The 14,221-nt window shown below is 46.2% G+C and overlaps 1 pseudogene; it reads left to right on the top strand.

The window, feature by feature from the left end:
- Positions 1–348: 348 nt before the first annotated feature.
- LOC103655859 (uncharacterized) lies at positions 349–2,255 on the top strand (annotated as a pseudogene).
- Positions 2,256–14,221: the final 11,966 nt, after the last annotated feature.

Genomic DNA, 14,221 nt, shown 5'->3' on the forward strand with positions numbered 1-14,221 from the left:
GGTGATTACATATTGCTGAAGAAATTACACCATATCTCTATGTTTAGATGCAAGTGAGTTACAAGAAATTGAAGGGATTACTCAATCATGCCACGTAATGTTCATTGAATGTATTTATATACAAGTTGGGGACAGATGGTACTTACGATGCACTAATCTTTGGATGGTTTTTTCGCCATTGTCCGACAGGCAACACCTTGCTGCAGTGAAGGTGCTAGAACAGTCGTCGACGACTTGACCTAGACACGCGTGTATCCAGCAGATCCTGCGTGCGTGCACGTGTATCCGGCCAACAGATCCTTCGTACGCGCATATCCGGCCAGCAGCTCCTGCGTGCGTGCGGTAGACATGGATGGCGCGCGTGTATCCGTGCAGCAGCTCCTACCTGCGTACGAAAGATGTGGATGGCTAGACTTGAAGTTTCCAGGGAGCATGCCAATACAACTTGGACGTTGTTTACATGGATGTAGGCCTGGACGTACATGAATGTTATTTTTGGGCTATTTCATGGATGTAGGCCCAGACTATTCCATATATGTACGTCTGGACTATTTCATTTTAGGCTAAATCAAAACCCTATTATGCACATGATATTTTTGGTGCTAGGGCTATGAGCAAAAGAGGGGAAAATCATGAAAATCTTGATAGATACATATTATGCAGTATTTATGTAAATTGTGTCGGTAAAAATAATATGGTTCAACCAAATACTCTTCAATTGAAGTGGGTCCACTCTTATTTGAAGACACTACATAGGCCAGGAAATAGATGACGTGAAATAAAGTTGTCCTTGCCTTTTCGAGTGTATAAAATTGTGATTTGACCATATGTGTACATGAGAAAGAGTTGTTATCGTAGGTAAGTTAACATATTATGGGCTAAGAATCGAGGTGATGGGAGTTGAAATCCTACAGATTAGCAAACTACTAGAGACACTTCAATATAAATAGATGAAAAAACAAAAAATAATTTAATGTGTTACATCAATAAAAATCTCATGCAGAAACCATTTAGCCTTGATGGTGGACCACTTGTTACATCAATTATATGTTATTTAATTTTAAATATATATATATATATAATACATATCAACGACGAATGAGCTTGCCACACAATTTTCATAATTATGATGTATAGCAAGTTATGACAATTTATTCTTATGACAATCCCATATCGTCATAGATCATCGTCACAAAAAAACATGTTAGCATAAGTTACGACAACTTTAATGACGACTATTAATTTTTTTGTCATTTAACTTGGATGTCTCATCGAAATCATCATAAACAGAGCAATCTAAAGACGATTTCCACTAGTGTCATCACATATTTGTCATATAAGGTCACATTTGTTGTAGTGGTTGTTGCAGCCTTAAGAAAGGGTGGTGACACTTTTGACACAACAAGGTCCATGGTACTTATATTTGAATCAGAGAAAGCTAACCTAAAGTAATACACTCTTCAATCTAATTATATTAACATTTTGTAATTATGATGGAATGTTTTATTGAAGGGATTGTTTCTCTATGCAGGATAGGGCAAGGAGGCTCCTTTCTAAACCTGTCAAGTTTTTTCAATCAGATGCAGAAGTTGTTCGTAGATAGCAGTGCTCATGGATGCTACAACTTGCATGAATGAAACTCATCCTAAAAATGACAATGACTTCAATGATGATATATGTAGTGACTTCTCCAACTATCCTCAACATGATTTAGGTGATGATTCCAACACTTTACCAACTCCTAATCATCATCCACGTAAGGCCTTGTTCGTTTGTGCCGGATTGATGGGTCGGAACGATTCCTAACCGAATTGCTTCTCTAATTTATACAAACTTTGATTAGTTGGAACGATTCTAGATGCAATCCGACACAAACGAACAAGGCCTAAAGGTGGTGAGCATAGCTCGTCAAGTTCTGGACAAAAGCACCCACAAGGAGAGGGTGTACCAGCCAAGAGAAATGTGAAACCAAAGAGTCGCACGACAAAGGTAGCAGCTAAACTCAATGCTACTTTGGTAGACTTCAAATTGATCTCAAGAAGCCACCAATTCTAGTGCCTATGCCTTTTGTTAACTCTGATGCATTATTGTGGCAAATGCTTAAGAATATGACAATTACTATTGATCAAAAGTTGATAATAGGAACATATCAAGCACACAAAGATCAAAAGGGTATGCAGGGTTTCTTATCTGCTGCATCTAACATAACATTTGAGTCATGGGTATTGAAGCATTTGAATGATTTGGACCTATAAATTGACTAGTTAAATTTTGTTGTACTTCTGATCATTATAGATCTATTATTTATGCTCATACTAATTTGAGATATTTTGCAATTGTAACAGGATGATCGAAGCAGGAAATGAATGGTGTGATGGTTCATTCTTTTGCACATGACGGTTCATAGAGATGGATGGTGGTTCTGATGGTTGTTACACTACTCTTTTTTTATTAATGTTTACATACTCTTTTGTTGAGAAATGTGAATCTTTAATGGGCTGTCATATGAACATGTAATAGAGCTGTTAAACATTAAATTTGAGACTTGTAATGAGGTTGTTATGAACCTATTATTGTGCTGTTATGGATGTTTGGACATGGTGTAGCCTCTATATATCAATATGTTATTTTGGCACTCTCACATTCATTGTGTTATCAAATGTTGTCTATGCTACTGTTCTATTATCTCTGTTGTTGCAATGTGAACTTTTTTACAAAGTGTTGGGTACCCAGGAAAGGAGTACCCAAAGCGAGGCCCATGAACCTCTCTCTAGCCCATTTACCGACCAGTACCCGTCGAGCAAGTCTATGAGGCGGGGCGACCGACCAAGTCCCCGCCGAGAAAATCTGCGAGGCGAGGCGAACGACCAAGTCCCTGCCGAACAAGTCTACTAGGTGGTGCAACCGAATAAGTCCCCATCAAGCAAGTCCGCGAAGTGGGGCAACCGACCAAGTCCCCGCCGAGCAAGTCTGCGAGGCAAGGCGACCGACCAAGCCCCCGCTAAGCAAGTCTGCGAGGTGGGGCGAACAAATAAGTCCACGTCGAGTGGATCCGCAAGGAAGGAACCCGAGCCAATGTTGTCGGCCCATGACGGCCACGACAAGACATAATGTCACCAAACCACGACCAGGCCATACCTACAGTACCAAAAGGCATCAGACAGACACGATGGAGCACCCCCACGTGCCCCACGGACATGCCCTCGCTGACTCGCGGGGCCAGTCAACTCCAGTCGTGGAAGCCTCAGCACCGAAGTCTCTACAGTGACCCATACATTGGAAAGGACGAGACAATACCACATACCGGGCATATACCTACGCATACTTGATAGTGATGTAAAGGGTATGACAGAAGATGAAGCTATACTGGACACGACCTTGCACCTTACCATAAGACCACATTGCGGGACCCGCTAGGTACCACAACGCTGGCACCAAGCAATCTATAGGGACTCATATACAGAATGGACAAGATGGAAAGCCATACTAGGGGTACAATAGCGCATGACCCTACGGACGACGTCAGGAGGACTACGCCATCTAGAGGCAGCAAGTCGTGCTCCCCGAGTAGAATACAAGTTCCCACTATAAAGTCCACCCTTGAGCTATAAAAGGGGTTGGGCAACTCTCATTCTACACACAAGCACACTAGTTGTAATACGCCTCAAAAAATACTACAATAAGAACTACACTAGACTAGGGCGAAAGCCTGAACCAGTATAAACCCCTTGTTTCAGTTCCTTGCTTAGATCTCCGTGATCCACCATTCGGAGTGAGTCCGCTCTTGCATACCCACCGAACACAAATCTATTGTCCCATGGCTTCTGAAACCATGACAATTGGTGTTCTAGGCAGGGGACCGCAAGCGTGCCAAAGCGACTATTTTCACTTCGATGGCCAGCTACTCAGCATTCGGGGGAGCGAGACATTCACTCCCAGGAGCCAGATCACCTTCGGCTCTCTCAACTTCCTCACCCAAGGGATAGGTGAAATCCGCCTCATTAGCCACAATGAGGCCAACGCCACAGGGTGAGGAAGACTAGCGACCAAATCACAGAAAAACAGCAATGACATGCAGTACCTCCTCAACCCCTAGAAAAAACATGGTTGCGGCAGCCATGATGCTCGGATCGATTCTTGAGCCAGATGAGCCTGAGGCGAAGGTGATGTATCGGAACCTCCGCAACCTGGTGGAAAGAGCTGCAGTACAACAAGCCGAGGTGGATCAGCAGCAGTGAACCGGCACGGAGTGCCGTGGCACACACACGGCCTTGTCCTAGAGCAGGGGGCGCAGGCCGCCCTGTCTATTCCGACATGTGTCCACATAAAGCATCGCATCGATGGCATCAGCGACGCTTGGCACATCCTCGATAAACAGGTGTCGGGAACAAGAAGAGGTCAAGCAACCACGCGAAAGAAGACACGCGTGCAGCCCCAGCCCGCCTAGGGTGGGACCACGCGCCTTCGGGCGTGAAATCCGAAAGGCACAATTTCCCCAAAGGTACGTGCGCCGGCCAACATCATGAAGTACGATGGCTCCACGAATCTCAGTGTGTGGCTGGAAGACTACCGACTCGCATATTGCATGGCGTGAATCAAGGACAACAACTTGGTAATCCAGTTCCTTCATGTCCATCTTGCGGAAGGGGTAAGGGATTGGCTTGAGCACCTACCTGCTGGCACCATACATGATTGGGCCGACCACCGAAGAGCGTCCGTCGGGAACCTCCAGGGCACCCACAAGTGCCCTGGTATCTCTTGGAACCTCAAGAGGTGCACGCAAAAGAGCGGAGAGAGCCTCAAAGACTACATTCGGAGGTTCTCACAGAAAAGAAATGAGCTCTCGGACGCAATCAACACTGATGTGGTGACTGCCTTCATCTATGACACCACCAATGAGGCCCTAGTCCACAAGCTCAAACGAGGGTGGCCGAAGACGGTTGCCGATCTCTTCGACATTGCAACCAAGTTCACTGATAGGCAAGGCACGCTAGGGGTGATTTTCTGCAAGGGAAAAAGCTCGCGCAATGTCGGCGAGCCCAGCGGCGAGAGAAGAGACTGGCAGGAGCACCCCGATAAACGCTTGAGAAATTATCGCCCCATGCGTGCCTAAGAAGGAGAAGCCGCTGTCACGGATCGGCCGCACATGTCGCCTGCAAAAAACAGCAATGACCATTTCTAGAAGTTGATGGACTGGCCATGCCAAAATCACAACTTTTCCATCCGCTATAAACTCTAGGAGTCCGAACTCCTGAAGCGCTTCATCTCCAAGCCACCAGCCAAGAAGGCGAAGCAGGAAGAGCCGACAGAACAAGAAGCCTGCACCAAAGAGTTTTCCGAAACCGCAGGGTGCCTCATGATAATCGGCAAGGAGAGGCATACGGAGATCGACACCACCGAAAGGTGACCCGACGGGAAGTATTCACTGCAGAGCCCGCCATCCCATGGTACCTACGATGGTCAGAATTCCCTATCATCTTCAACCGCCGCAACCACCCCGACGTAATCCCGCATCCCAGGACATACCATCTCATCGTTGAGCCGATCATGGGGTCAAAGTGCCTCACCAAGGTGCTGATGGATGGGGGAAGCTGTCTCAACATCATGTACATTGAGACCTTTGATGTTTTGGACAGTGCGTGCTCAGCGTTGTGCCCTAGCTCGATGCTATTCCATGGCGTCATCCTAAGCCATCAGGTCTATCCCCTTGGGTGGATCACCCTCCCCGTCACATTCAGGGACCTCACCAACTTCCGCACCGAACAACTACAGTTCGAGGTGGTGGATTTCTTAGGATGCTACAACGCTATCCTCGGGAGACCATGCTATGCCAAGTTCATGGTTGTGCCCAACTACACGAACTTGATGTTGAAGATGCCTGGGCCGCGTAGAGTCATCACAGCCACCTCTTTGTTTAAGGCAGTGTACGCCTGCGCGCGTGCCAGCTCCGAGCTAGTCCCGACGCTCATCAAATCCCAGGGAGGCGACAGTCTGGGCACCATCAGCGCGACTATGATTGGCCCTGATGCTGCTAGACCCCAGGAGCGAGGAGGAGACCCTTAGACGACCACAAGCATCACCGACGTTCCAAGCACGCGAGGTTCGTCAGCGGATAGGTCAGTGTAGGTGTGAAGCACAAGGGCTCCCCAACGATAGAGTCCAGGAAAACGCTACCCCGTCTAGGCAAGGCGCAATAATGTAAGATCCCACAAAAATCAATGAAAGTTAAGAATGCGCATCGAAACTACTGTCTACGCCTTGTCCACACTAAGAAACATAGAAAAAGAAACTCAGGAAACATGTGTTCTTATGAATACGAAGGCACCATGTAGAGGTTCGGTACAAGAATCCTATGAATCAATCATATAAATAGAGGAGGATGGACCATCAGCGGGAGCCTCCTTGGTTAGGGGGGCAGTCAAAAGGGACATAATGTCGAATCAACTCGCAACAACTAGGGGAAGGGGATAGACTTGCTCCTTGATGGTGTCCAGCTCCTCGTCGCTTTGGCCAACTGCGTAACCCTCAGCGATGATGACGACGTCGATCTCATCAAAGTGATAAACCATCTGACCAAGGGCGGCACCACCACCTCGGCAAACGCCTTCGTCGATAGAGCGCTCAACATGGACAGGAAGCTCCCGCAAGCGGTCAATCAAGGGGCTTCGGCTGACGGTGGGGGATACAGGTGGTCACACACCATGCCAGCAACCAGACGAAGCTCTTGGAATTCGAAGCTCCTCTTTGAAAGAAGGGCGTATGCCCGGTGCCCCACGACAACGACATTTTCGCGAGCGAGCTAGAGCTCGCGTGTTTTTTCTATGATCATTTCCCTCAACTCGTCTGTCGCGGCCTTCGCATCCCACACCTAAATGAGCATCTTGTGAAGCTCCGTGGGAGAAAAGGCGCAAAGCAATTGTAAGGAAAATGGACCTCGAGCCATTTGGCTCAAAAGTTGTTGGTGTTTGATGATCAACATAAACTATGGACTATTGTGTTTGCTATTGTTTATAATTGTAGCTCACAGGATGCTAAAGTGACTTGGACTAAGGCACTGAGGAAAGAAAGACATCAAAACAAGACATTATGAAGATCACAAGTGAAGATCAACAAGTATCAAGCAAAGTCTAAGAAACAAAGAAAAGTGTTGCTAGAGACGGACTGTCCGGTGCACTAGGGAACTGTAGCCCAACGACTAGTTCCTTGTGGCACTGGTGGAGAGAAGCCACCGGACTATCCGGTGTGACACCCGAACTGTTCGGTGTAAAAGGCTGCAGCGCCAATGGTCACCTGCGAGTCAGATCCAATGGCTAGGCGCACCGGACAGGGGCACCGGACTGTCCGGTGTGCCGCAGAGCAGCAGTTTTTTCTCCAATGGCTAGAATTGAGTTGGATCCTATATATACTCCACCCAACCGGCCATTTTACGGTGTGGGAGCCCAAGCAACATAACAAGGCATAGTATACACATTCTCAAGTGCTCATACACCCAAGTTATTAATAGAACCACTCGGTGATTAGCGTAGGTGCTTTGTGATGTGCTTAGGTTAGTTAGATCGCATTTGCGCTTGCTTTAGGTGAATCCTAGTTAGTTGAGTGAGTTTAGAAAAACCACACAACCCCTCGGCTCTTACGTGAGCCGTTGTAATTGTACCGAGTGGAGCGATAGTCTTGCGAGACCGTGACATCCGAGTTTGTGTCATGGCCGCCACCGTGTACCGGAGGGAATGAGGCCCGCGGCGTTTTTGGTCGAAGCTCGATAGTGGAGACGACGGAGAGCGTCCAAGAGGAGCCGGAAGCAGAGCACCGCTTGTAACACCCCTGGTGTTTATATTCTGCTCGACAACGAGTATGGACTTAAGCACATAATATCAGTAGATAAAACGGATGCTAAACTTTAATCATCTTCGCCTATCGCGATTTTAATATCGCATCTGTTTCTGTCTATTTAGACTCTTCCTAAGTCTTCGCGAAATTCGGAACGTAATTGTTCCAAAAATTTGCGAGTCCTGTGCCTAATTAAAATCTCTCGAGTTTGGTGCCGTTTTTATTTCGATAATCTAAAGAGCTAAAAAGGGTTCATGAAGCTTTTGGATTATCGAATCTTCGTCGCTCGCGAATTTTGAACTGTTCGAATCACGCGCGTAAGTGAATACGAAAATCAGAAGACTTCTGATTTTATAAACAATTTGGAGCCCGAGCTGTCCGAATAGAATGATGCGCCAGCTGATCAAGTGAATCGTTCCTCTCAGCATGTGATCGTTGGCGTCAGATCAAATGATCGATCACTAGTGAGGATCGTAAAAATTAGACGGAACTAAATAACAGTCTCTCTGTCTTAATCTGTTTCGTCCGTCGCGAGTTCGACATCGTTTTTATTTATCCGGGTTCTTCCTAAATTTTCGTGATGTTCGGAACATAGTTGTTCCGAAAATCGGTGCGTCCGGTGATTATTTAAAACTCATCGCTCGCGCGAATATGAATTTGGAAGCTTGACCTACTCTTACGATTTTATCTCGGGCAAATTAATTTGAACTCGACGACTAAGTTTTCGGTGTAAAATAATTTAGTCCCCTTTTTATCCCGGGAAAATTAAATTGTTCTCTAGTCGAATGTTCAAGTAGCGAACGGAATTCGTCTTAAGTCAACTGAATCAAACACAGATTAAAATACCGAAGCCGAAATCCGTTTAATTCGGTCTGTTGCTTCTCGTCTCGATCTAAATCTTTAAAAAGTGAATTAACGGTACGAATTCATCCGACTGCAGAGTATTTGTCAAATGAAATCCTATCCAATTGTTATTGTCGATCTTAATTATTTGACCCTTTGATTATTGTAAAAAATCGTGATTCAAAATATCTACGGTTCTCTGTTAAAAAAGAGAAGAAATAAAAAAATCGAAAAAGATCTTCTCTCTCGTTCCTATCTCCAGCCGCCCAGATTTTTTTCTCTCCCTGACGCGCGCCGCTCAGCTCTGGGATAAAAATCCCGCGCCCAACGTCCTTCTCCAGCTCCCTGACGCCCCTGTTCTTCGCTTCTCTGCGCGCCGTGGAGCTCCTTCCTGCACGCGCCGGACGCCAGGTTGTGTTCAACCTCCAGCCGTGTCTCTCTCCCTCGTCTTATCTTCTCTGCGCCTCGTCTTCTTCCCCTGCTGCGCGCCCTGGAGCTTCCTCCGCGCGCCAGGCCATCCCGGAGCTCCCTCCTCCCGCTCGCTCCGGCTCCTATGCGCCGCCGCCGTTTCCTCGCGCAACGCCATGCTGGACCCGGCTGAGCGTGCTCGGTCCTCGTGGGTGCGCAGCGGCGACCCCTGTGGCCTCTGCTCTGCTCTCTCTGGCCGGCCTCCCTCCTCTTCCCCAAGTCCGGTCGTGCCCTCTACTGCCGCTCGCCATGGACGCCCCCAGGCCCCAGCGGCCCTTCCTCTATCTCCCTCAAGCTCTCTGGCGTTGCTCCCTGCGTGCCCGGCCCCAAGCTCCATGGCCGCTGCGCCTCCCCGGCCGAGCTTCTCTGCTGCGCGCAGACGGTCTCCGTTCTCCTCCCTCCATCTCTCTCCAGCCGCGCCCTCCCTGCTCGTCGCGCCCTGGCCGCGTCGAGCTCCACCTCGGGTCGTCGTCTCCGAGCTCGACCCCAAACTGCTGTGCGTCCTGTCCTATCTCCCAGTCGAGGTTCCGCCGTCCGCGCTCTGCCTAGTCGCCCAGCTCAGCCTTTACTCTGTCCCTGCTGCTGCCCGCGTGTTCGTCGGTGTTTCCAGCTCGCCTGGCCGGAGTTTTCATGCGCGCGCTGTTTTCCCGAGCTCGGATTTCGCCAGCAGTCGTTGTCCTATCCGTGTCAGCACGCGACTGTGGGTGTGTTCATCGAGTTCGTTAACGCTCTCTTACCGATTCGACTGTCGTCGCTGTTGTGTGCCTCGCTGCGTGCTCGCCGGGTATCGTCTGTTGTACCCAGCACTCGTACTTGCCCCTGGCTTGCGTTAGCGCTCGCGCGCCTGCTCGTTGTCACTGCGGCGCACTCGCTCTTCATCCATCGGGCTTCGCGCGTGCTCGCGTTTGCCGTCGAGCTGTTGAACCCGTCCTCCCTTTCTCGTGACTTCGTCGTCGCAAGAGCCCTCACTGGATTCGTGTCCTCGCCAGCTCGCTCCAAACTCGATCTCGTCGTCGTTCCGTGCGTCATCAATAAATCCCAAGAACCGGATGAAGACGAAGCTAGCAGCATGATATTTACCAAGTGCTTGACAAAAAGCTTGAACAAGTTGTCGATCGTCATCCTTGTCTACGTCATGATCCGAGAAGATTAGGCGTAGAAGAAAATAAATCAGTACGCGGCCGAGGAATTCTCAATGTGGATGAAGATGAAGCGCGATTCGATGCAGCACTCACCCTATTTTTGGTGAAATGCTGAGCTGAAAAGCGTCGTCGATTTCATGGTTTCAAGTCGGATTTAATTGATGGTAAGTTGATTTGTTATTCCAGTCAACTAGGTATATAAATATATTAAATAGAATTGTTGGTCGCGATAATTGTTATTAATTTAGCATACGTATATTGTGATGTTCGATTTAGATAAATCGGTAAATCAAGTTAATTAACCTACACAGTTTAAAGAGTTAATTAGATTGTTTCTATAACTATTTTAAGTCGTTGGCATTTAATAATAGCGAGTCTAGGTTTTACTAGACCTCTGAAATATATTTTACTAAAAATGATAGTGTGTGTTTATAATTTATTCTTGCTTGATAATAAAATTAGATATGATTGAACATGAGAAATGCGCGTGCTGTAATTAGTATGTATAGTTTATTATTTTGTGATTATTGCGCGTAGTCGTATGTCGATAACTAGTGTTTTCGTATGAAAGTGTACAACGCCTCGCCACTAGGTGTTTAATTCGCTATCGCGTAGCACTATTTAGGTTTGCGATATTCTTGTTTATATGCATTCATGTGCATTTTACAAATCATTTAGGTACGTTGATTAACCACGTGAGGCGAAGAATCAAAGCCAAGTCGACCCAAGATGACGTAACAGGTGGACTACTCCGCAAGACGATGTTGATGGACGAACCTGAAGATGGAAAATCGGAACAAATGTGAAGACAAAAGATGGTCGTCAAGCAGACGTCGTCTAACAAACACTAACCTAGTGTTATCCAGGCAAGCCCCGGTGCATTTGCCACCTCCTTGCTGTTTTAAAATCTTTATCACCTTATATGATGCATTAGATGATAAGAGTTGTGTGCTAAACCGTTGATGCATTTCCTTCCTTGAAAACTTGATTACCCTTCCTTGATACCCTTTTTGAAACGAATTTTATGATGCTTAGCCTTGCTTTAGCAAACAAAAATGTTTTGTTTTAAAACAAAAGTGATGCTTCAGTGGGTGGGAATGTTTTCAAAAAGAAAATACTTATGATGGTGAATTCGTCAAAGGCCTTGACGGGTTCAACATCGGAAAAGATGTACCTCTGCCAGGTACCAACTTTGGGTTTTAAATGATAAAGCTGAGACCAGGCGGTTGACTTGCACGAGAAGGGAGTCTCGGTGTAGTGTCTCCGTCTGAGTCGATTAAGGACCGTGTCGATGTAGGCTTGCCGATTGAGGACCTTTTAACTGGTCACATGCCTCATCATGGGTAAGCTTTGCCTCGGGCAGACTAATACCAGAAAGGCCAACACGCAATGGGAGTGGAGAGATGGCGAGAGTAGCGTATACCCTCCGTGGCAAGAGGCTGGACGGTGGTGTATCTGTGCTCTCGGCTGGCGTGAACCCGGTCTGGTCTTAAGAAACCCGGTGGCGAGTTGACATATGCAAGGGTTAAGTGCTACATATGTCGTGTGATTGGAGATCCCCAGCTAGGTAGTAATCGATTCGGATCGCCGTTACTTCTCGGACATGAAGACTTGGTCACTGCCCTACACGTAGCAATCCAGTGAACTGAAGGGATGATAAAAAGATGGCTAGTATAGGCCAAGTGCTTGAACTAGGGTAGAAAGAACTCTAGATGCAGGTAACTTTACTTAACCTGACAATAAAACTGGATTTTTAAGGATCCATTATTAGTAAGCATTTCTGCAAATAGAGTCTTTGATTCTTGATAAGCCATACCTTGATTCCCAAAAGCCAGCATATCCTTGAGAGTCTTTTTCCTTAGTCGGGTAAGACTTGCGAAAGTACCCTTCATACTCAGGGTTTTCGAACCCATGTTGTTGCGGGTACTAGAATTGTGCTGTTGTGGATGGTGTTAAGCGCCGGTGGGCACGACCTTCTTATAAGTCTAAGTACTTCTTCTATACTTCTTATTGAGGATGGTCACTTAAGCTAGCATATATTTCAAACTTATAAATAATTTATAACAGTTAAAAGTTATTTCTTTGGATCACTTTTGTAATCACTCCGATCATGTACAATGTAACTTGTAAAATTTGGTAATAAGATTTCCGCTGCAAATTGTCGGTGTGTGATTTGTGTTTACTTAATCCCGCGGTCCTGGTTGTAAGTGGTTTATCCGAGGTCCTTGGGGCACTCGAACAGATCCTGTTAAGTTATCTGGTGCACATGCATAGCCGCCTGAGGTCTTTGAGACAAGGGCAGGTGCATGTGGGCCTAATAACTTGGGAGGTTCTACCACACCACTTGCGCGTGAAGGCCCACGGCTCTCTATGGAGTTACTCAACCGAGGTGCTTGGCCCTCGTGTGGGTTTCCCTTTGCGTAGGGGCACCAACGAGGATTAGTCAGAACCTTGTGTGGTTCTCGATACCTCGGTAACAATACCGTCGTCATCCACGAGAGTTTGCATCTCTACCTTGCTCTTTAGCTTCCGCATTTATATTAAGTATTTAAGTTTCAATCTTGTATTTCTAGTTAGATTGTTTAGATTGAGACATAGCCTTTGCGGTAGAGATAGCAACACTTAGACAAAACCTAGTTTGGACATTCTAGATTGTTTATTTGCATAGGTTTTGCTCTAGGGATTTATTTGTGGCCTAGTTTAGAGAAAGTTTTAGAAGTCCTAATTCACCCCCCTCTTAGGTGTCACCTATTTCCTTCAATTGGTATCAAAGCCTGGTTTGGCTCATTTGAAACGCTTTAGCTTCACTGTTAAAAGAGATGACGCTTTTTAGAGAAAGGGGATGGATACCCATAGGCCACCACGCTTCGACGGCACTAACTTCCTATATTATAGTGCTAGAATGGCTTGTTATCTAGAGGTTGTTGGTCTAGGTGTTTGGTGAGTCACTTGTGACAGGATGAAACCACCCAAGAATCTCGAGAAACCCACCACGAGTGAGGAAAAATAAATTCATTTAAATGCTAGAGCCAAAAATTGCTTGTATGAATCTCTTAGCATGAAGATTTTTATTCAAGTTTTTACATTAAAAACTGCTAATAAGATTTGGCTAAAACTGCATGATCTCCATGACGGTACATCAAATGTCCGTGAGCAAAAACATTGCCTAGTCTTAAATGAGTATAATTCTTTTGCTATGAAGGATAATGATCTTGTTAGAGATATGTATTCACGTTTGAATCTAATCATTAATGAGCTCAATTCTATTGGCATTAATAAGCTAGGTGATGCAGACATTGTGAGGAAGATTATCTCCCTACTACCACAACAAAGATATGGGAGCATTATCACTATTCTTCACAACATGGAGGACTTGAGTACAATGACCCCGACCATTGTGATTGGAAAAATTGCGACATTTGAGATGTCGCGAAAAATGGGTCTAAAAGAGGAGCCAACTTTTTCAGGACCATATGCTTTTGCATGTGATGAAAGAAAAGGCAAAAAGAAGGCTCCCACTCTAAGTTCCTAAAGTGATGAAGAGAGGAAGAAGAAAGTGTTGATGATGAAGATAATCAACCATCAACATCATCCTTCGAGGACGAAGAAACAATTCGACGCGTCGGAAAGGTAATGGGGATGACCCGCAAGATTAATCTAATGGGTGTGCCCCTGCAGGTCGAGGATCTTTTTAACATTGACCGGAAAAAGCAAAGAAAGAGAGGATGCTTCGCATGCGGGGAGAAGGGCCACTTCAAGAACAGTTGTCAAATATGGTCAAACCCACAAAGGGGAGGAGCAAAAGCAAAACGCTTACAAGTGTCAAAACATGGGATGACTCTTCAAGCGAAGATGAACCTCCAAGGACACACAGCCACCGATCCTCATCACGTTCATCATGGTCATCACACAAGTGCCTTATGGCAAGAGGTAAAATGAGT

This window comes from Zea mays, chromosome 4 (assembly GCF_902167145.1).
Source record: "Zea mays cultivar B73 chromosome 4, Zm-B73-REFERENCE-NAM-5.0, whole genome shotgun sequence".
Taxonomy (NCBI): Eukaryota; Viridiplantae; Streptophyta; class Magnoliopsida; order Poales; family Poaceae; genus Zea; species Zea mays.